Consider the following 23,425-nt stretch of genomic DNA (forward strand, 5'->3'; position numbering starts at 1 on the left):
ACTATTAATCCGTGTACTGCTGGTAAAATAATCAAGGAATTAGAACTTTCAGAAATACTTGAGAATAACAGAATTGTTATCATTAAATAAGTCTAGAACTAGAAAAATTCTTGATGAACACCTAATGCATAGATTTTTGAACATGAAATGACCACTCAATAAAGGTAAAATAATTAGTTTAAAGGCGTTTCACAACAAATTTGTTTAAAATTGTCTCTAGATGCTGAAGTTTGAGGATAAGGTTTGTTTTGTTTTGTTGATGTTGTTGTTGTTTGAGGATAAGGTTTTGAAGAAAACAACTAGGATGTATTTAGAGTTATCTCTTTAATAATGTCACTTTCCTTCACTTGTTTTCTGAAGTGTTTTCTTCAGAAACTAGAACTAGAACTAGCACCAGGAATGTGCAGCTTGGACCATCTGCTCCTCAGTCTCTAAGTATCATCTGTATATGACTACATGAGGATATTGCTCATGAAATATCATCCATCATGGGTATCTCATTGTAAAAAAAGTGGGAAAAACAATGAATTGATCCAAAGCTCTTATTTTGTCAATAGCAAAACAGAGATAAACAGACCTAGCCCAGGTCAGAAAGTCACTTGGGGAAAACATTAAGCTAAAACTCCTTTTATGTACATGTTGTGGCAGCTACAGTTTCTTTTCTATTCGGTTCACACAAAAAGTGAGAAAAGGACATAAGGAGGGGGAATACGTGTAAATCTATGGCTGATTCATATCAATGTATGACAAAACCCACTGAAAAAAATAAATAAATAAATAAAGGAGAAAAAAAAAAAGAATTGTACCTAATATTGACAATGCAAGGGTTACTCTGTGTCCATTAAGAAGGTATACCAATGGTATAATTAAAATAGAATTATGTATATAAGTCCATCTTCTGATGTTACTTTTAACTCTACTAAATGCTATCTCTTTTCCAAGCATTCCTGTTTTGTACTCCATGGAATTCTCCAGGCCAGAATACTGGAGGGGGTTGCCATACTCTCCTCCAGGTGATCTTCCCAACCTAGTGACTGAACCCAGGTCTCCTGCATTGCAGGCGGATTCTTTACCGTCTGCGTCACCAGGGAAGCCCAAGAATACTGGAGTGGGTAGCCTATCCCTTCTTCGGTGGATCTTCCCGACCCAGGAATTGAACCAGGGTCTCCTGCATTGCAGGTGAATTCTTTACCAGATGAGCTACCAGGGAAGCCCAGCTATAAACCCATCTTCTGATGCTACTTTTAACTCTACTAAATGCTATCTTTTTTCCCAGGATTCCTGTTTTGTGGTCATCTAGTCAAATGCAGGCATTTATTCATTCTCACATTATTCTTAGTATTTATTTATTTTATTTGGCTGCATCAGGCCTTAGTTACAGCACCAGGGACCTTCGTTGCATCATGCGGGACCTTTCGCTGTGGCGCACTGATTATCTAGACGAGGCACACGGGTCAGTAGTTGCACCACAAAGGCTTCGTTGCCCTGCTGCATGTGGGATCTTAGTTCCCCAACCAGGGATCAAATTCAGGTCCCCTGCATTGCAAGACAGATTCTCAACCACTAGGTCATCAGGGAAATCCCTCACATTCATATTTTAAAACTTTTATCACCAGTACAGAATACAAATCTTTTTCTTCTAAAATATGCATTGATTTCATGGTCCACAGCATCTACATTACATGTGTTTCATCTACAAAGCTTTTCTTCATATTTAACAAGTGTCAACAGAAAAGCAAAACCCACATAAACAAATCACTTTTGATTACTATTAAAAAATACCTTCAGAATGTTTCAGTCTTTTTGACTATTCCATTTTGTTGTGTTTATGTAATAGTTTTGCTTTTCTAGTACTTGAGTTCAAATTTAAACCTTCTCACCAACTAGCTAGGTTTCATTTGACAAGGTTTACTCTGAGCTATGAAAGTCTCATTTGTAAGTCTGGAGTTTATAATAGTTTCCTGGCAAAACTGCTACTAGAGAAGCCCCTGGCACACACAAGTTCATGTCCATGTCTGTAGCTAATATCATTCAATCTTCACGTCAACCCTGAGGTAGGCATTCCTATATGTGGTAGTCATCAGTGCTATTTTCACAACACTCTGAATCTCCATTTTCCAGGTACTTTCTGGGCCCCCGTGGTTACATGAGACCGTGTCACTAGTCCTGGGGAGGAAGTTGTGAACAGAAATGATACCGTGTGCCACTTCTAAGACAGATCACTTAATTGCTGGCACGAGGCTCTCTAGAACTCTCTTTCTCTCCAACAGTGATCAGCAATGTTCTATAATTAGATGATGGCTGCTCCATTAACCACAGTCCTGGAGTAGGAGACGTGGAGCAGAGTTCCCGTCTGACAGACAATGAACACGCAATACAAGCAAGAAATAAAACTTCAGTGGCTGAGGCCACTGGGATCTGGGGATTATGTGTTCCAGCAGAAACTAAGGTTCAGAGAATAACTTGCTTGAGGTCATATGGTCAGTACTGAAGACAGAATTTGAACTGAAGTCTATTTTAATCTTTCATAGTACATTAAACATTCCTCAAGGGCAGGGACTCTTATTTCCCAGATAGCTGTCCTTGTTTAGAAAAACAACAGGGTCTGAAGGCTGAGAAGTCGAATGCCAAAGACAATGAGACCACTCTGAAAAGACCAAGGCCTTCCTCTCATTAGTCACCCCTTCTATTTCTAAATACCCCAAAGAGAGTCAGAAGATATGGCTCTCTTCTCATATTCAGACATAAAGACTGGGAGAAAGCTACTTCACTTTGGATCTCCTGGAGCTAACAAATAAGTCCCAACCCTTCAACAACTAAAGGTTTTCTTCACAATTTTTGCCATATCCTCATAACTCCTCTGCCTTATTATTTACTTAATATTTTCTGTAAGTTGAATTTAGCTTTTTCCTATGTGGTAATATACGTGGAATCCCAAGTCTGATGTGTAAGCTGTATTTTTACTAATATCCATTAAAATAAATATACTGCTATTGGAAAAAAAGAATTAAAAACTTCACTCAGCTGTAAACTGACTCAGTAGCTACTGATCACAACAAAATGACTGCTTATGAAGATTTTATTTTCTGAAGTGACTGAAAGCTCCCTGGCCACTAACCAGGCCTGCTGAAGCTTCTTACTCATCTAACAAGTCAGTGCCCAGACACAGACCTTAGAAATATAGTGTCCTGATGTTAATCTATAAATGTAAAAAAAAAAAAAAAAAAAATGATTCATTTGCCATGACGCTAAAAAGATAAATGTCTGTCCTTCTCAGTGGCTCATGAATCATGACCCTGGCCTAAGGAAAAGGAATACTCTAATGGTTCACTTTTTTGACCTGGAAGTAAACAATATGTATAACAATGCAAGATTTTAGAGACAAATGTATAGACAAAGATTTGGCTGTTGTTTCAGATCAGAATGTAAACACTAGTAACTTCACATTTTAAAACAAAAAGAAAATGTACATAGCTAACAAAATGCCCAGTAAGGACGGCAGAATAAAGGACGAGAGTACTAGGACTCCCATCTTATGAAGCAGAAAATTCAGAGATACTAACTAGCCTGCAAAATGCCAACTGGTCCCTTAGAATCCATCCTCTCTTCTTCCCATGAGTATCAAAAACTTCTGAAATCTTAGCTGAGCACTGAGTTATATTTCTCTGCCTCCTCTGTAGCTAACTGTGAATATGATACTAAGCTCTAGCCAATGTAATGATGTGTGATCTTTCAGGTCACCTCCTTTAAAGACAAAGTCACGTGCTTTAGACTTCCTCTTCCCCTTGTTGTTGATCAATGGCTAAGCTGAGCCGGACTCTTTGTGACCCCATGGACTTCTTCCTCCCCTGGGAGATGGCAAAAGCTGCGGCAGCGTGCCTGGATCCTGGGATGGAAGCTACTTAATGAGAAAGGCGGACTGAACAGGCCATGAAGCAAAGCTGCCCACTCACCGACTCAACCTCGGGCTACTACCTACCTTAGGCTGTCTCTGGGGAGAAAGATAAACTTCTACTTGTGTCTGTCACTCTCCCTGGAATCTCTCTGTCACAACAGGTTGTCATGTGGCTACATCAAAAGTTGATGAGCAAACATATTATTTAATGTTACAAAAGTGAACTACAGGCTTCCCTTGTAGCTCAGTGGTAAAGAATCTGCCTGCAGTGCAGGCGACCTGGGCTCTATTTCTGGGTCGGGAAGTTCCCCTGGAGAAGGAAATGGCAACCCATCCCAGTATTCTTGCCTGGAGAATTCCACGGACAGAGGAGCCTGGCGGACTACAGTCCATGGGATCGTAAGAGTCAGACACGACTTAGCGACTAAACCACTACCACCAAGTGAACAATAAGGGAATATTAAAAATCAACAAAACAATAAACAACGGTAGACATAAGGGAGAACAAAGAGCAGATAAATACTTGTTTTTCATAACTGTATATTATCTGAAATTGATGAATCAAGAAATAGTGCTATAACTGTACTGACAAAAACTAGGGGATTGACAGAAGAATGATTTTAGAACATTGCTTCAGAAAAGTGAGGCAAAGATGAGAAGAGATAGAATTGGAGGCTGTTGCTTTTCACCTGAAATTCCCTCTCATCAAGAACCATGTGCAAAAACAAAAATAAAACACACTTAGGCATGTAAAAAAGATGCAGTGCCTCAGTGCACCATTTCATCTAAAGAAAAACTTGCTATTACAGGCTGAACAAATCCTGCCTTACCCTTATGACTATAAACTACAGTTATTATCTACTGCTGTCATGTCCGACTCTTTGTGATGTCAGGGACTGCAGCAGACCAGGCTCCTCTGTGCTCCACTATCTCCCAGAGTTTGCTCAGATTCATGTCCATTGAGTTGGTGATGCTATCTAACCAGCTCATCCTCTGTCATCCCCTTCTCCTTTTGCCTTCAATCCTTCCCAGCATCAGTGTCTTTTCCAATGAGTCGACTCTTCCCATCAGGTGGCCAAAGTATTGGAGTTTCAGCTTCAACATCAGTCCTTCCAATGAACACCAGGACTGATCTCCTTTAGGATGGGCTGGCTGGATCTCCTTGCAGTCCAAGGGACTCTCAAGAGTCTTCTCCAACACCACAGTTCAAAAGCATCAATTCTTCAGCAATCAGCCTTCTTTATGGTCCAACTCTCACATGGCTACTTGAAAAACTATAGCTTTGACTATACAGTTATCTGTATCTATCACTAAAAGACTATTTTTAATGAGTTTAATATAAATCCTAAAAATATGTATCTGTAAATCATGCTTCAAATATTTAAATTAGAACTTTGCCACCATTCCTGGAATAGGAAGTTTTAGCACTGGAAACTGCAAATGTTTGCTCTTGTATCAGAATTGTAGCATCCCTCCCCTCTAAGTTTACTTTCTGTTGCAGAAAGTAAGAATTTTCTCATGAGAGTATGCCTTGTGCCTTGTATCTGATAAAGCAGATAAAGGACAAGTTTTATGAAAATGTAGTCCTATTCCACTGAAAGGTAAATCTTAATGGCCTTTATCAACTATCTTTTAACACTATGCTGAACTTGGGAGAAAGGTGGAAGCCCTAAATGAGACCATAAACAAAGATACTAAATATCTTGCATTATGTTGTTTCTACTTTGTCCTCAATGGTTTGTTTTCTTCATTAATTTTAGATGATTAAATCATATTTTAAAAAGAATTTAGTTATTTCATGTGCACCTCAAACTATTTATCATCTCCAAAACTCAATTTGTTTCTTTCTTCACCAATTTATTATTTTTTCTGTATTCCTGATCCTGTTAAAAAGTACTTCCATTCCATACAACCACTAAACCCCAAACTTGAGAGTCATCCTCAGTCATTTTCTACTTTAATTTTTTATACTTAATCAACACCAAGTGCCACCAATCTTATTTCCAAGATATTGCTCAAATATATTCTTTTCTTTCCATCTCTCATCTAGAATATGGTCTTCCTGCCTCTACCCTGACTCCTTGTCACAGCCACCCTCCATTCTGCTGCAGGCATAATGTAAACTCACTCTGACCACGTCAGAACTCTGCTTCATGTGCTTCCACAGTCATCAACAACTATGAGGAAAACACAACCAACCTATTCTGGCAGTCAAGACCTATCAGATTCATTTCTCTTCCTATCTTAACTTCAGACCCCAACACTCACTGGACATTATACAATCCATTAACTCTTTTGTCCTTTACTTTATCTCTAGTCCTCACCAGTGTCTAACCTTTAATAAGCCACTCCAAAAGCATTTGTTGACTGAATGAATGAATGAAGAGTCTCTTCTGATGATAGTCAACCATTTAATGTTTCCTACACACTTTTCCATCCTCACCATATCACTTATATTTTCCATACCATATAAAGAATGAACTCTTCCTTTTTAACCTTCAAGGCCAGTTTAGACATCATCTGCCCTAGGAAACATTTTTTCACAGCTATTCCTCTCACCTTTCTCCCCAGTCATGCCATTAGAAAATGAATCAATTCTGCCTCTACTACTTCCAACCTCGGTACCTCTATTATTATATCTATTATTTGCAAGTTAGAATTTTAGACATATACATACCTCACTTAAAAATTCCTTGAGAGTAGTCAGCAGGATTCACTTCTGTAAAATAAAGACTCAATAAACATTTTCACGGAACTGAACTCAAATGTCACTTCCTCTGTATCCCCCCATCTCTGTTCATAATGTCCCAATTCCCCCAGGATAGAGTCCTATTCTATACCCAGGCAGTGCAGTATACTCGAGTTAACTTCTGACTCTATCTCTCAACCAGCTGATAAATCTTGAGCAAATTAATTACCTGTGTCTGATTCCTAACCTGCGTAATGTAGATCATATCACTTATTTCACTAAATTTCAGAAGGATTAAGTGAGATAATATTTTTAAAAATAACTAGAAGACTGCTCAGTGAATTTTACTTCCCTTACTGAGAAGGAAAAGCAAGAAGAGGTCTGAGATACCATGTAGAGATATAGCATGAGAGAGAGTGCGTGTATGCATATGTGCATGTGTGAGTGAGGATGACCGTGTTCATGTGTGTGCCTGCGTCTGTGTGTCTGTGTTGGAGGGTTTAATTAGTTCAATTTTGGACAGGGGAAGAGTGAGGTGATTGTTTAATATGCAACTTAGATAAGATTAATTTTTCTACTTCAGTAATTATAGTTTAATGATTGTCAAAAAATCATTATCTCTGACCAAAAGGAAAAACCTTGTTTTGCAATCAACTGTTTCAGTTGATTATATAGAGTGATATAACTTTATGCATGCATGAGGCAAATGTAATAATAAAACAGGAATTTGACAAAGTAAACTTTATTATTGTTCAGTCGCTCAATTGTGTCTGACTCTTTGTGACCCCACGGACTGTAGGACGCCAGGCTTTAGTCAACTCTAATTTGAACACATCAATAGCAGTTATAAAATATTGCTGGAATTCAATTAAAACCACCATTCTTACTCAGAGATAAAACTATTCTAGGACTTATAACTAATTTTGCATCATGACCCTGAAAAGTATCTACAACATCAGCGGTATTGAATTCCCGGTAGTAACCTTGTGACTGATATTGATTTGTCATCTGGGAGGTGAGAATTCTACCACTGAACCACCAAAGCCTTTGACTTGTTATCTGAATGCCAGTAAATTCCATTGTTCCCAGGTTCTTCTTCCATAGGGAATGCTAGCAATATTTTATGTTCCATAATTGCAGTACTAATTACATTCAGATTATTCTATAAGCAAGTTCCAGCCTTCTAATTATGCTTTTTTTGGTTTCAATTAAATGTTATTTTGCAAGGGAAGGTTAACACATAATATACAACAGTCTGTATTTCCCTCAGGTAATAAGAGAGCTCAGGAAACATGCACGCATATATTTTTCCCTACCAAAAAAGAAAAAAAAGACATCAACTCATGGATAGACTCTAGCCAAATGGCACATGAATCAAAATATCCTTAAGAATGATAAGCTAAGGGGTAAATGGTCATAATCACTGAAGGCAGTAGATGTTATTATATAATTAAATGAAAAAGATTAAAATAAAAATCCTGAAGTGAACATATAATATAAAAATAATAGCAACAATCGTGTAGATCTATAGGTACTACTTTAGTTAACAAAAGCAGAGAAGGAAAACAATAAAAGATTCCAAAATTCTTCCTGCAGAAAGGAGCCAAGTGCTACTGAATCTTACTTTTTTTAATTTAATGATTAGATTAGTTCAGGTTCAATAATGTTTTTAAGCACTTGTTCAAGGTCGTGGAACCTAAAATATGATGTCACTCTTTCAAATCCTTGTGAAAGATAAAAGCAAATAAAACACAGAAACCAGATGCCAAATACTGAAAATCAAGGGAAAAGATCATAAGAAAGGTATGAAACAGTAAGACAAGGAATGTCATCAGATACGTCCATGATAACAAAATATAAATGATGTAAATGCACCTGCTAAAAAATGACTCTCAAAGAGAGTTACAAAACAAAGAAATGGCATAATGCAATCAAAAGAGAAAAGAAGCAGAGAGAAAAAAGAGAGATTGCACACATGCACACATACCTGTGCACACGTGAGTCCACATGCACACAAAGGTGGCAACATAAAAAATATCTTTTAAAAAAGAACTCACTCATCTTCTCCCTCAATCAGCTTCCAACCACCTCCCACTGAAATGGTAAGCAGAATATAAAAACAGAGCAAAATCTACACCAGCCCTGGAAACTAAAACATGATAAACTTGTGTAAGATAAAGTACAGAGGATGTTTTAAAGAAAAGGCCAACTCCTAACTCATCTATGTGCAAACACTGTTCCTGCAAGTTAGTGAAGGAGAATCCAGGATTCTAAGGAGGAGGAGCCAAGGCCAGAGAACAGGTAGGTGGAAGGCATTAAGAGCTTGATATCCGGCACAGGGTCTGTCTAAACCCAACAGGTCACCTCGGCAAGCACTTCTGACACTGCAAGCCACACTCACAGGCACTCTGCGGCGATGCCCAAGCCCAGCATTCCAAGGATTTGGGAAGCACTGCCAAGGCTGACTTTTGAAGGAGACAGTGAAGCCTGAGAAACATTCAGGGCACTGCCTGAAAATTCTGATGTCACTTTAACCCTAGGGAAAAAACTAACCCTAAGGCAACACTTTTCACTAGGGCCACCTCCGGTTCTGATGCTGCTTCCTTACTCGCTAGCTGAGGTCCCTGGAGTCTGAAAGTTCAACTGCTGTACACCTAAACTTTTGTCTCCTTCCCTTTTACCACCTTGAAAGATTTATGAAAAACACACCAAACTCAGATAGAAGCCTCTCTCACTTACCAAACTGGGCAAGCCCACACTGCATTCATGTTACTCTATTTAAACAGATGCGGGGAACAAAGTGAGGAATGAGAGACCATGGTCCTTGCCACCATGAAGCTTACCTATTTGTGAGAAAGATATTATTAGCAAGTGCAATAAAGATCACAGAGAGGCAAAAGGGGAATAAAGATCCTATATAACAGAAGGAAGAAGTCTAGCTTGAGAGGCATAAGAAAGCCAACCGGCAGGGAGTAATATTTAAACTAAGAATAAAGGATAAGGCTGGGTTGCCCAAATTAAGAAGGAGGGAAGAAGTGTACCAGACAAAGAAAAAGATGAGCAGGGACCCTGAGGTAAAAGTGAGTGCAGGCCACTGAAGGGTATGAAAGAAAAGCAGTGTGGCTAGAAGGTGTAAGTGAGCAACAGATGGACAAGACGATGAGGCTGATGAGGCAGGCAGAAGAAACCCTGAAGCTGTTAAAACAATTTGGAACTTCATCCTAGAAAGAAAGAGAAGTAACTGAGGGAGAGTAACATGATCAGATCTTCACGTTTAAGAGATTGCCGCAGCTAAGAGGTGGGATATGGCTGGGAGTGGCATCAGTCAGAAGTAGTGAGACTAATTGGGAAGCTATTGTAGAAGTCTAGGCAAACCATTGACATAGGGTATGAGACAAGAAATAAATTTAATAAAGAGTCCAGTTCTGGCTGAAGCAACTGGGCACACGGTAATACCATCTACTAAAAGGGAACGGACAAGGCAAGAGACGTAACCTTGGGCAAAAATAATAAACTTTAAGCCTATTATAGGTACATACAACCAACCAAATGGAGACGAGATAGAAGCAAGTGGATATACAGGACTGTAGCTTAGATACAGCGGAGAAGGCGATGGCACCCCACTCCAGTCCTCTTGCCTGGACAATCCCATGGACGGAGGAGCCTGGTGGGCTGCGGTCCATGGGGTCGCTGTGAGTCGGACACGACTGAGCGACTTCACTTTCACTTTTCACTTTCATGCATTGGAGAAGAAAATGGCAACCCACTCCAGTGTTCTTGCCTGGAGAATCCCAGGGATGGGGGAGCCTGGTGAGCTGCCGTCTATGGGGTCGCACAGAGTCGGACACGACTGAAGTGACTTAGCAGCAGCAACAGCAGCTTAGATACAGAGCTAGGTTGTGGGTCAATTTAGGGGGAACTGACTTATCAGATGGAACTGAAGCCACGGAGTAAATAAGACTGCCTAAGAAAATGTGTAAAATGAGAAGACAAAATGTCAGAGCCCTGAGGAACCTCAACATTCAGAGGTGAGCTGGAAGAGAAAGAACTAGCTAAGAAGACCAAGAAAGAGCAGTGGCCAAAGAAGGCAGAGGTCAAGGAGAGTATTGTTCCAGAAAGACAGTGGCGATGATGAGTTTAGGATGGTGATGAGGGTGCTGGCTAACATTTACTGTGAATTAAGTCTGTGGAAGACTCTGCACTAAGTAACTCATATATGCTATCTCATCTAATGATTTCAATAGTCCATGTGGTAGGAACACTTCTATCCTCAATCTACAAGTGAAGAAACTGAGGCACAGATAATTTAATTAATTTGCCTAAGATCATATGGGCTTCCTTGGTGGCTCAGACAGTAAAGAATCTGCCTGCAATGCAGGCCTGGAGGCCTGGGTTCAATTCCTAGGTCAGGAAGATCCCCTGGAGAAGGGAATGGCTACCCACACCAGTATTCTTGCCTACAGAATTCCATGGACAGAGGAGCTTGGTGGGCTACAGTCTATGGGGTCGCAAAGAGTCAGACATGACTAAGCAACTAACACTTTCACTTTTTTCAAAATCATATATCTAACAATAACAGTGTTAGAAGCTAAAAGAAAAGACTGTTTCTAGGAGTACTGTTCAGTCGCTCAGTTGTGGCTGACTCTTTGCAACCCGTGGACGGCAGCACACCAGGCTTCCCTGTCCTTCACCATCTCCCAGAGCTTGCTCAAACTCATGTCCATTGAGACAGTGATGCCATACAACCATTTCTTCCTCTTTTGTCCCCTTATCCTCCTGCCTTCAACCTTTCCCAGCATCAGGGTCTTTTCAAATGAGTCAGCTCTTTGCATCAGATGGCCAAAGTACTGGAGCTTCAGCTTTAGCATCAGTCCTTCCAATGAATATTCAGGACTGATTTCCTTTAGGCTTGACTAGTTTGATCTCCTTTCAGTCCAAAGAACTCTCAAGAGTCTTCTCCAACACCACAGTTCAAAAGCTTTAATTCTTCAGTGCTCAGCTTTCTTTATAATCAACTCTCACATCCATATTTGACTACTAGAAAAACCAAAGCTTTGACTAGACGGACCTTTGTTGGCAAAGTAATGCCTCTGCTTTTTCATATGCTGTCTAGGTTTGTCATAGCATTTCTAGGAATGAATGATAAGTATATCAAATTCACTGAAGGAAGATAGAGAGACCACTGGATTTAGTGATATGGACACCATTAGTGGCTTCAGTCAAAGCAGTTTCAATGGAATAGCTTGGATGTTTCATTTTCTTAGACCCTGTAGCCGATCCATCAGCAACCTATCACTTCCGCCACCAGCACCCTGGTCCAAACCGTTATCAACTCCTCTCTGAACCACTGAACTAGCCCTAATGGTCTACCTGCTTCCACACTTGGTCCCTGCAAATCATTTTCCACATAGCAGCCAGAATGACCACTTTAAAATACATATTAGATATGGTCACTGCCTGCCCAAAAGCCTTTAATGGCTTCAATCACAAAGAACAGTATCTAAACTCCTCATCTGGCCCTCCCTTTTGCCCTTAAAAAAAAAAGATGTCCTTTTCATTATAGGGGACTGGAATGCAAAAGTAGGAAGTCAAAAAATACCTGGAGTAACAGGCAAATTTGGCCTTGGAGTACAGAATGAAGCAGGGCAAAGGCTTAACAGAGTTTTGCAAAGAGAACGCACTGATCATAGCAAACACCCTCTTCCAACAACACAAGAGAAGACTCTACACATGGACATCACCAGATGGTCAATATCAAAATCATATTGATTATATTCTTTGCAGCCAAAGATGGAGAAGCTCTATACAGTCAGCAGAAACAAGACCGGGAGCTGACTATGGCTCAGATCATGAACTCCTTATTGCCAAATTCAGACTGAAATTGAAGGAAGTAGGGAAAACCTCTAGACCATTCAGGTATGACCTAAATCAAATCCTTTATGATTATACAATGGAAGTGAAAAATAAATTCAAGGGATTAGATGTGATTGACAGAGTGCCTGAAGAACTATTGTCGGAGGTTCATGACATTGTGCAGGAGACAGTGATCGACTCCACCCCCAAGAAAAAGAAATGCAAAAAGGCAAACTGGCTGTCTGAGGAGGCCTTACAAATAGCAGTGAAATAGGATTGGAGAAGTGTTGCTGAAGTGAATTAGACAGAAAAAACAATTAATTGGACATGGGGATAAACAGAGGGGAAAAGAGAGGGATGAAAAAAAGATGATGATAAGATGTGAAGCCTGGGTGATTAGGAGAAGTGAACTTGGGGCAGGTTGGTAGGTGGGGGTAAAAAAATAAGTTGATCTATTGCATTTGAGGCACTGGTGGACTATTCATGTGGAAGTGTGTGGTAGAATTAGAAATGTGAGACTGTAGCTTGAAGAGACTGGAACTGTAGATAAAACATGTGTGAGTAAGGAACGTTAAAAATAAAGGGGGGAAGAAGCATTTGTTGACTGGAGTAAGAACAAGGGCACAGGAAAAGCATCGTAGAGAAGATACAGTTTGATCTGACTGAATATGCCTAATCAGCATATGGCCTAAACAAACAATTCTTAGCTGTACATTTAGAACAACCAATGTAATTTCTCATGCTTAATGCCATTACTTTAGATGGGACAGTTATTAATAATATGATGTTTCTAATACATTGTAACCTATCCTCTAAATAAATACTAAATCTTTAAAAGGGTTGTGTAATATTGCTCTGGATCAAATTACTGGGCACAGTAGACTGCAAGGTTCAAATAGGATCTTAGTCTCAGAATAACCTTTATATTTAGTTCCACAAAATAGACAGCTTGAACCAAATATAACAAGACAAAAAAAAAAAAAAAGACAATACATAATTTTGTGTAATTTATTAGTCATGTCACTTCCGTTAAAAATTATGAAAGCTACTTGAAGACTTTTAGACAAGTCATAGATTACAGAATCTTAATGCAAAAGCAACATCAGGTATTATCCATCCAAAATTCATTCATTTTACAGGTATGAAAACTGAGGCATAGGAAGCTAAAATGCCTTAGATAAGAACAGGACTAGGAAACCCAGCCTTTCAAGTTGCTATCCAGTGACTGCTGACTCCCTTGGGACATGAACATACAGGCAAGAACGCAGATATGTCAATGAGTCTGCAATTTTTCAACTGATCCTGCATAAAGGTAAACGCCCTCTGCCTTCAACCCATCTTTCCAGCCCCTTCTGACTAGAAGGCATATTCACACACCAAGAAATCAGGAACAGGGCCAACAGTGCATGCACTCTTTGACGCTCAGTACCGCGAGCCCAGAGCTCCAGGACCTTACGTGTGGTCCCTCATCCACATCGATTCTCTTGTACTGTGCACCTTTCCTTATTTCACTCTACTAATCTAAGATGAAAGAAATACCTACCTGTAATAGTCACTAAAGAGCCCTCCCAACCCAAACAAGCTCAGATGCTCTGACAACCAAACACAACAGAAGCAAGAGAAACGAAATAATAATGGACAATTCGGGGTTCTTGGCTTTATACAAGGGCTGTCCTGATATTTGTTACGGTCTCTAACATGCAGCATGGGTTTATTTTCAAAGTTGCCTTAACATATGTAACTGAAGGATTGATTTTGTTTTGTTTGGATTTTCATTTTTGCTTTAAATAAAATAACTGACCCAATAAACTATAAAATTTCACCGTGTAATTTATAGTAATAGAAGACAGTCATGCCATGGCCATGACAGATTGCAGAAAAGTACTTCATACAAACCATCTACTAATTTTCATCTTTATAATAACAGATCATAGCCCTAAAAATGACGCCATACACCTGAAAATTTAATTTTTAAAAAGTGTTCATGTATTAATCCCTGAGACTATTTAATAGCCCGACTTTAGCATAAGGTTCATTGCCTAGCATAAAGCAGGCAACTGCAGTTGAAAGAAGATGGTGAGAAGCAGTTTTCCTTTCATTGAAAAAGTTTAGCTATGGCTCACATTTTCAAACAGAAGTCTCCCCCACATTCTGAAGTGAGACGACAATGAGTTGCTGAAAGTTGAGACCAGAGCCTCCCTGAGAGTATCCACAAAGCAGGAAATCATGTTGTCCGTAGACTTGTGAGTCATAATTTCCACCAATGTGCACTTTCCAAACATATGATAATGCATCTATATTTTAAAATATGCAAAATTTTCCAGTGGCTGTTTGTCAGTATATATTTTCTCAGTCAATAGCTACTAAAACCACACTGCTAGCATTTCTTAAATGAGTTAGAAATTACCCTTAATACTTGGACATAAACATGTCACTTTAGACAAGCATTATGAACAATGTACTATTTTTAGAAACAGAACCGGGATAGACAGTTGGTCAGGAACCAGGCCTTGAGAACACACTTCCTGTACCAGCACTGTTTTTCTATTTCCCCTGCCGTCAGCTCCATACTCTACAAACCTATCTACCGTCAGTGTCTTCAATGAAGTAAATTCCCTCCACTTTCCTCCAGGAAGTCGAGTATCAAGAAATTGTCTCACAGTTTGCAAATCAGCACACAGCTAGGCAATCTGATTACACAAATCCAGGTCACAGCTCTGCTCCAGGCTCCCGCAGCCAAGCATCAGAGTCAGGGTACAGTGGCCAGAGTGGTCAACTCAAGTGTTCAGGAACCTTGTAGGTGACATTCGAAGAGATAAGAGAAGCAAAGCATTCTGTAAGAAAGCAGGAGGGATGTGACTTATTATAAATTACTTTACTAGAGATTGGGAAAAGAGTACCTCCAAGCTGTATATTGTCACCCTGCTTATTTAACGTATATGCAGAGTACATCATTCGAAATGCTGGGCTGGATGACTCACAAGCTAGAATCAAGATTGCCAGCAGAAATATCAACAACCTCAGATATGCAGATGATACCACTTTAATGGCAGATAGTGAAGAGGAACTAAAGAGCCTCTTGATGAAAGTGAAAGAGGAGAGTGAAAAAGCTGGCTTAAAACTCAACATTCAAAAAACAAAAGTCATGGCATCCAGTCCCATCACTTCATGGCAAATAGATGGGGAAAAAGTGGAAACAGTGTCAGATTTCATTTTCTTGGGCTCCAAAATCACTGTGGATGGTGACTGCAGCCACGAAATTAAAAGATGCTTGTTCCTTGAAAGAAAAGCTATGACAAACCTAAACAGCATATTGAAAAGCAGAGACATCCCTTTGCTGACAAAGGTCTGTGTAGTCAAAGCTATGGTTTCTCCAGTAGTCACGTACGGATGTGACAGTTGGACCATAAAGAAAGCTGAGCACCGAAGAACTGGTGCTTTTGAACTGTGGTGCTGGAGAAGACTCTTGAGAGTCCCTTGAACAAGGAGCTCCAATTAGTCAATCCTAAAGGAAATCAATCCTGAATATTCATTGGAAGGACTGATGCTGAAGCTGAAGCTCCAACACTTATGCCACCTGATAAGAAGAGCAGATTCACTGGAAAAAGACCCTGATGGTGGGAATGATAGAGGGCAAGAGGAGAAAGGAGTGACAGAGGATGAGATGGTTGGATGGCATCATACACTGACTGGACAAGAGTTTAAGCAAACTCAGGGAGACAGTGAAGGACAGGGAAGCCTGTCGCGCTGCGGTTCACGGTGTGGCAAAGAGTCGGACACAATTTAGTGACTGAACAACAACAAGGAAATTGTCAATAATTATTGTATAAATAAAAACCTGAGCATGGCAATAAAAAATGCCCGTAAGGTGGTCCAGTGGTTAAGAAACCACCTTGCCAAGGCAAGGGACACTGGTTTGATCCACGGTCTGGGAAGATCCCATATGCTGCGGGGCAACTAAGTCCATGTACCACAACCAATGAAGCAACTATTGAAGCCCACACATCCTAGAGCCCACGGTCCACGGTAAGAGAATGAGAAGCCTGCACGCTGCAACGAGGAGCAGCCCCCACCCTCTGCAACGAGGGAAAGCTCGTGCACAGCAACGAAGACCCAGCATAGCCATAAGTAAACATGAAAAATCACTGTCTAATTGCCCATAAAGAACAACAACAAACCAGAGTCCTCCATCTGGTGGGAATCACACCCGCTTCATATTCTTGGGGAAGGTGAAGGGAGGAACTGGGAGGAGACTTAGCAGAACCTGTGTTCAAGGCCAACTGAACAACTTGGAAGAAGCCCAAAGTCCAGAGGAACAAGGCTTGGTGATGATGAAGACTTTTAAGGAGTTAGTTCCTTAGCTTACAAAAAGATAAGAAGCCACTGAAGGAAATTAAGCAAAGATGTAGCAGCAACAATTTTGCAGTTTAAGAACATCATCCTAGCTGCAGTATCCTTTCCTCAATGTTTCCCAGGCACTATTTGTGGAGGGAGAAGATGTCACGTCCCCTAAACAGGAAACGCTCCTAAACAGAATGCCATATGCTGATCAGGCATATTCAGTCAGATCAAACTGTATCTTCTCTACAATGCTTTTCCTGTGCCCTTGTTCTTACTCCAGTCAACAAATGCTTCTCCCCCCCTTTATTTTTAACCTTCCTTACTCACACATGTTTTATCTACAGTTCCAGTCTCTTCAAGCTACAGTCTCACATTTCTAATTCTACCACACACTTCCACATGAGTAGTCCACCAGCGCCTCAAATGCAATAGATCTAAAACACAACTTATTTTTTTACCCCCACCTACCAACTTGCCCCAAGTTCACTTCTCTTAATCACCCAGGCTTCACATCTTACCATCACCTTTTATTCATCCCTCTCTTTTCCCCTCTGTTTATCCCCAGGTCCAATTACCTGTTTCTTTCTGTCTAATTCACTTCAGCAACACTTCTCCAACCCTATTGCCACTCCTGGCTTATGTTTTCATTCTCTAACAAAAACTCTTGTAACTTTCCCTTATTAGTCCAACGGTTTCCTTCCCAATTTAATTCATCCTCTGGATAATTAGATAATAATATATCCTATAATTCAACTCTGATCATGACATTTCCAGGACCAAAAATAACTTCAACCTCAGAGTCGACTAACTGAGTCCAAATTTTCTAGACTAGCATTAAAGCCTCCCATGTTCTGGGCCAAACCTAACTTTCCATCTTTGCACTTTATTTTCTCTCTGTGCCCCCTCATATATGCTCCAGCTGTTTCCTACTCCTGGTCAATCTGATCTGGGAAATACTGGGTACTCAACAAAAGTTGATTTCCTTCCATATGAGTTTGCTATATTCTCCTTCCCCATGCCATCTCAATTTATAGGAAAACATCCCATCATTCTGAATAACTGATTCTCACACAGAAAATTATCATATTCATGGAAAATCTTGTAAAACCTAGAAAACAGATGGGAACGTTGACAAAGACGAGCAGTATGATTGAGCTGCAATGTCAAAAGAAAAAGGTAGTGACAAGCAGGATGCCATAGAAGTTTCAGAACATTTGAAACGTTAGAAGCATTACATGTGGGACAATGGATGCTAACAGTCTAGAGTTCTTCAAAATGATTCACTGGTCTCACAGAACTTACAATCCCCTGAAGAAGATTAATACGTATGGACTTCATAATGCAAGGTAGTAAAATCGTGCTCCAGTCAAGGTGCAAAATGTCTTAGAAGCATAAAAAAATTAGAAATTCTAAGAGATTAAGAAAGCTTCATAAAATACCATGCAACAGAGGCTGTAAGGACTTCAACAAATCTTGAGAAAAAGGTATTCCAGGCAGCAGAAACGGTCTAACGGAAAGGTAGAGGTGGAAATTGCTACAAGTGTGAGAAATAGGAAAACAACTGATGAACCCTGGGCCCCTAAACTATTACTATTTTGAACGTCTCTAATGATCACTTACACAGTTTTAATTAATTAAAAGTGTATGAGCTATTTGAGCTCAGGGTTTTACTTCAATGAATTCCTGAAAACAGGCAGATGATTATCTGCAGGATGGATTAGTTGTTATTAAACAGGATTTTCTCAACTCTGTTGGATCCTAAGCTGCGTTATAATCCCTGAGTGTGGTGTCGCGCTCAGCTGACTCCCAGAGGCTGGCTCTTCGGCATTCCTGCAGTAGTATGAATGAAAAGCTCTAACATCTTGGGATCCCACTGAAGGTGACACACTCTTCTACATACACATCGCAATCAAGGAAAAATCATACATACATTTTAAGGACTGGTAACCTTGTAATACAAAGTTTAAAAATGCAAAGTCAAACCATGTAAATGTTTGCATAGTACAAAGAAGTCTACAATTAGAAGAGACTGTAGAGAAAATCTAGATCAACCATGTGACCCAAACTATGTCTATCTAGTTATTCCAGGAATTTGGAATTAGGGCTTATTGATTTAGTGTCTCCCTGTGCTTGGCCCTGAGAGACACCTACATATCCAGAAACTGTTAGCACCCACATATGACTGTGAGCACAGCGGGGGAAAGATCTCGCACAGAGAGATCAATGAAGCTAAGAAAGACGAAAACTAAAGACAGAGGAAGTTCCAGGTTTTCTATTCCTAGTCCCTAATAAGGTCTGCGTGCATTTGACTCCCATCACATTCCTGTCTTTCTTGTTCCTAAAACTAGTTCAAGTTCATTGCTGTTATTTGGAACAGAAGCTTAAATGAGGCAAAAACCAGAATCCGTCATAAGGTCAATTGGCTGATTTATTACTGAGCTACCTTTTCTATACTTTCTTCTCATTTGTATTTCCTTTAAAAGCCATAACCATGACTTTGGTATATTATAGAGACAAATATGTGAACAGGGATCCAGGACTCTGTTGAGTATTTTTAAAAGGAAAATCCATCATCTCCAGGAAGGAGAAAATGTAGGAATCTTCAAGGTAAAGCCTTGAGGTATCTGCATAGCAATCAGGGATGCAAACAACTGGTAAATTTTTTTAAAACTTTTTATCTTGTATGGAGGTATAGCCCATTAACAGTATTGTGGTCATTTCAGTTTGAACAGTGAAGGGATTCAATCATACATATACATGTATCCATTCTCCCCCAAGCTCCTCTCTCATCCAAGCTACCACATAACATTCAGCAGAGTTCCCTGTGCTACACAGTAGGTCCTTGTTGATTATCCATTTAAAATAAAGCAGTGTGTACATGTCCATCCCGGACTCCCTAACTAGTCCCTTCCCCCAATCTGTCCCCCGGCAACTGTAAATTCGTTCTCTAAATCTGTGAGTAACAACCGGTAATGTAAAGAGCTATGTGATTACTCTCATACCCAAAGCCAATATAATTCTGAACAAACCAGATGAGTAGATCCAATTCAGTCTCCTCTGAAGCATGAGAAAAAGGTCATAACTGAGCACAGGGCATTGCATCTGGAATGCCCTGAGTGACTAGCCACAGTTCTCCCAACCATACAAAGAGGTCTGGGTGCTCTCCAGTGAGATCCCTGACCCAGACCCAAATTTCAACACTGAATACCAAAACATCTTAGGTCCTGCTTGAACTATTGACCCTATGACATACCCAGCACTTTCTACTATTAGATAAGGGGAAGAAAGTAATGGAAGGTTAATATCACGGCACTCTTTTCGGGTGTACACGTCTGTGTGATGGGGCAAGTATCAAGATTTTCCTGAGACAGATCCCGTCTCCCCAAAGCTGGATCCACACCCAACAGATTTGACTACAAGGAGACCAGTTAAACATGTAGAGCAAGTTAGAGTTGATAATCAGAAGCCTGGACCAATCTAGTGGGTGGCTCTGCAGGTTTCTATAAACAAAAACAATCCTGGAGGATCCTGGAGTTGGAAGGGACATAGAGACTATGTACAAATTCATCATTTGACAGAGAAGGAAGCTAAACATTGAAACCAAATTCATTAAACAAATCCCTAACTACAGTAATACAGGTGAGATGAAAATCAAAGGGACTGTGACCAGATTGTGACAGAACCAAAAAAGATTATTTCCTAAAGTTTCTCTAATGGTTGAAAATTTATTTTTAATTATAAAAGAAATACTGTATTAGAAAAATCTATGAAAACTACTGTTGGGATTTTTTTTTGCATATTCTTATTACTTAAGTTTAGCAAAACGGTTTCTGACCAAATGGGTTAGCATTTCAGTTAAGGTAATATTAGACCAAGCACCTTTAAAAGTCAAAAAACTGTGTGTTGATTCAAAAACCTATCTGATGTTGTATATTTGCAATCTTGGCAGACAGGCAGTTTAGGCACTGTGACAAAACTCTAAATGGCAGAGAGTTGCTTATTTTAATATATATTAAAAAAAATCCAGACATTCACATAGGGCCCTAATAAAAGTCACCAGAAATTAGACTTATATGTCAGCTGGGACCAAAATTAAAAGAATAAATGTTTAAATGGTCCAAATATAAACTTGATTTCCAAAATTGCTGGCAAGGGGCCATAGTACTCTGGATTTCAGTCTTCAAAGGCTGCTTGACCACAAGTATTAAGTCAACACATTACTGAGGGAAAAAAAAACAACATATACTGTCTGGCAGTACAATCTACCCTTTATCTGCAGCACAGTATATTTTAGAAGACCATTGATAAAATGTGAAGATAGAACCTGTTGTGTCCCCCAAGAAGTGCTATTAAAGTTACTTTTAAAGTGCAGATTCATTAAAAAGTAGGTCTTTTTTTAAAAACAATATTAATCAGAAGCAAACATGAAGTTGATATTATTTAAATTAACATCAATAATCTGCACATACTAAATATTTTTAAAATCTATCCATTTTATAAATTACATGAATCCTAAGACTATTTTATAGGCAAAACTAACTTAAAAATCTACTTTGCCACCACCACTGCAAATGGAAAAAGGAAGCAATAGACCAGAGGGTGTTGAATATAATCTATACTTTGTAGAGTCAGTTTTCAACTAATTTTAAATCTTAGCTGTTAGCCATATCTTATTTTGACAGTTTAGCTTATTGGTGGCAAAAACAAAAGCAAACTAAAATTTCCGAAGAGGTCTCAACTCTGAGCAATTATATTTTCTGTTCTTCCATTCCAGATAACATTAGGCATCGAGAAGTTTTGATGACTATATACTCATCACAGATATAAAAGTTCCTGCAATTTGACATTTACCTTAAACTCTACATTTGTACTTTCAAATAATTACTTTTTATAATAATCTTATTCCACATTATTTAGAGAAAGCTATCTTTAAAAATCGTCCTGTTAAGACTACAAAATTACCTCGCTTGATAGCTCGTAGTCCTAAACCAAATAAGGCAGGAATGGCACCTTTCGATCTTATAGTTGCAAACAGCCCAGGGTGAAACTTACAAACTAGACTCCGATGCCCTTTTTTCCGCTCAAAAACAAAACAAAACTGGTACCTGGAAAACCCGGGATTTTGTTCGGTTTTGGCCTATTAGACACCAGCCGGGCCCGCGGGAGCCTGACCCCGCGGCGAGGGCGGCGGTGCGCTTCTGGGCGCGCCCCTTGTCGCCACGCGCCCGCCGCTCCCGGCGCTGTCCCCCTACTCGCCCCGCTCCCCGGCGCCCCTCCCGGACGCGCGGCGGGAGGCACGGGCCTGGCTGGCCGTTCCCACGCGCCCGGGCCCGTTATCTCAGCGGCTGCTGCGCAGGAGTACCCCCCGCCACACACACACACACACACCTCCGCGCGGGGCAGGGGACTCCGAGGTGGTCCCCGGCGCGGACCCGCGCCCTCCCGAGCCCGAGGCGGCGATCCTTCCCCAGCCGTCCTGCCAGGCCCCTCCCTCGGGGGCCCACGTCGGTCCAGAGCCTCCCTCGGGCTCGGGTTCGCTCCCGGGACGGGATAAGGTGTCAGCTACGCTGCCAGACGCCTCCCGTCGGCGGGGGCGAAGCCAGCCCTGACCTCCTTCTATCCGCCTCTCACCACCCGCGCCCCTCCTGGGCTCAGGAGAGGGGGGCTCCCGGCAGGAGGCTGAAGGGGGCGCTGCCGGCGCTCGCAGGGGAGCGGAGGTCGGGGTCACATCTCAACTCGGCGGGGTCCGGGCGACAGGGCAGACGAGGGGTGGGGGGGCGAGCCCCAACTCACCGGACTGCACTGCTCCTCGGGCCGCGGCCGCGGCCAGGCAGAGGCTGAGGCAGAGGCAGAGCAAGAGGGGGCGCGGGAGGGTCCGCCGCGGGCTCATGGAAGTGCCAGGGAGCCGCCGCCGCCGCCGCTGTCCGAGCCTCCCTCCCTTCCTCCCCGGCTCCGGGCGACGGACGGGGCGGCGGGAGGCATGACGGGAAATTCCTGGGCACGGGCAGCCGAGTCCAAATATGAGCAAAGGAGACGAGCGAGGGAGGACCGCCGAGCTCGCCCGCCGCGGACGGGGCCCGCTGCCCGGGTCTCGGCAGCCGCCAACTCCCTCCCTTCTCTCCTCCTCCTCCAAGGCTGCCACCCCAAGGCCGCCGGCCGCCGAGCACGACCCAGAGGTGCCCTCTGCCAGAAGGCATCCCTTTCCAGTGTTAGGGCCCAAGAGCAGAGCGGAGCATCCCCCCTCCACGGGTCCCGCCTAAGACCCCTGAATTAGAAGAGAGAGGAACCATCACGAGGAGACCCGACAGCTAGCCAAGGACCCGCGGGAAGACGTCTAAGGAGTTTAAGGAGACTCCTGCGATGCCTCCCCGCGCCCCCCCACCCCGATCAATTGAGAGCTCTGGGAGTAAGGGCATAAAAATATTTGGCAAGTGCTTCTCTTGAGTGTGGGAGGGGGAGGCTAGAGCAGCACTGTCAGTAATGCACATACTCAGGTGAGCCATCCTACCCAGAACGAACAGGCATTATTGATCTAACTCATAAAACCAGCCCTCTGCATTCCAGATGAGTGAGACCTTTACACCAGGGTGTGTGTATGGGTGTGTGTGTGCCTCGCGCTTAGCAAGAGTTAAAAAGGGGCTCTTCCC

The 23,425-nt window shown here is 41.4% G+C and overlaps 1 protein-coding gene and 1 long non-coding RNA gene across 4 annotated transcripts in view; one reads left to right on the forward strand and one right to left on the reverse strand.

The window, feature by feature from the left end:
* Positions 1-22,724, reverse strand: part of MSRB3 (methionine sulfoxide reductase B3) — a 169,698-nt gene extending 146,974 nt beyond the window's left edge. The window contains exons 1-2 of one of the 3 annotated variants that reach the window (XM_043887958.1): positions 22,572-22,716; positions 6,573-6,614 (exon numbers count right to left, since the gene is read on the reverse strand). The gene's annotated coding sequence lies outside the window, so the exon portion shown is untranslated. Of the gene's footprint in view, positions 1-6,572; positions 6,615-22,166; positions 22,310-22,571 lie in introns of those variants that run through there. The other 2 variants (XM_043887950.1, XM_043887959.1) reach the window with 2 other exon arrangements.
* On the forward strand, positions 7,114-15,466 carry LOC122684112. Its single transcript, XR_006337939.1, has 3 exons — positions 7,114-7,125; positions 8,188-8,191; positions 15,322-15,466. It is a non-coding gene; the product is annotated as an uncharacterized LOC122684112 (long non-coding RNA).
* Positions 22,725-23,425: the final 701 nt, after the last annotated feature.

The sequence above is a fragment of the Cervus elaphus genome, chromosome 3, assembly GCF_910594005.1.
Source record: "Cervus elaphus chromosome 3, mCerEla1.1, whole genome shotgun sequence".
NCBI classification, from domain to species: domain Eukaryota; kingdom Metazoa; phylum Chordata; class Mammalia; order Artiodactyla; family Cervidae; genus Cervus; species Cervus elaphus.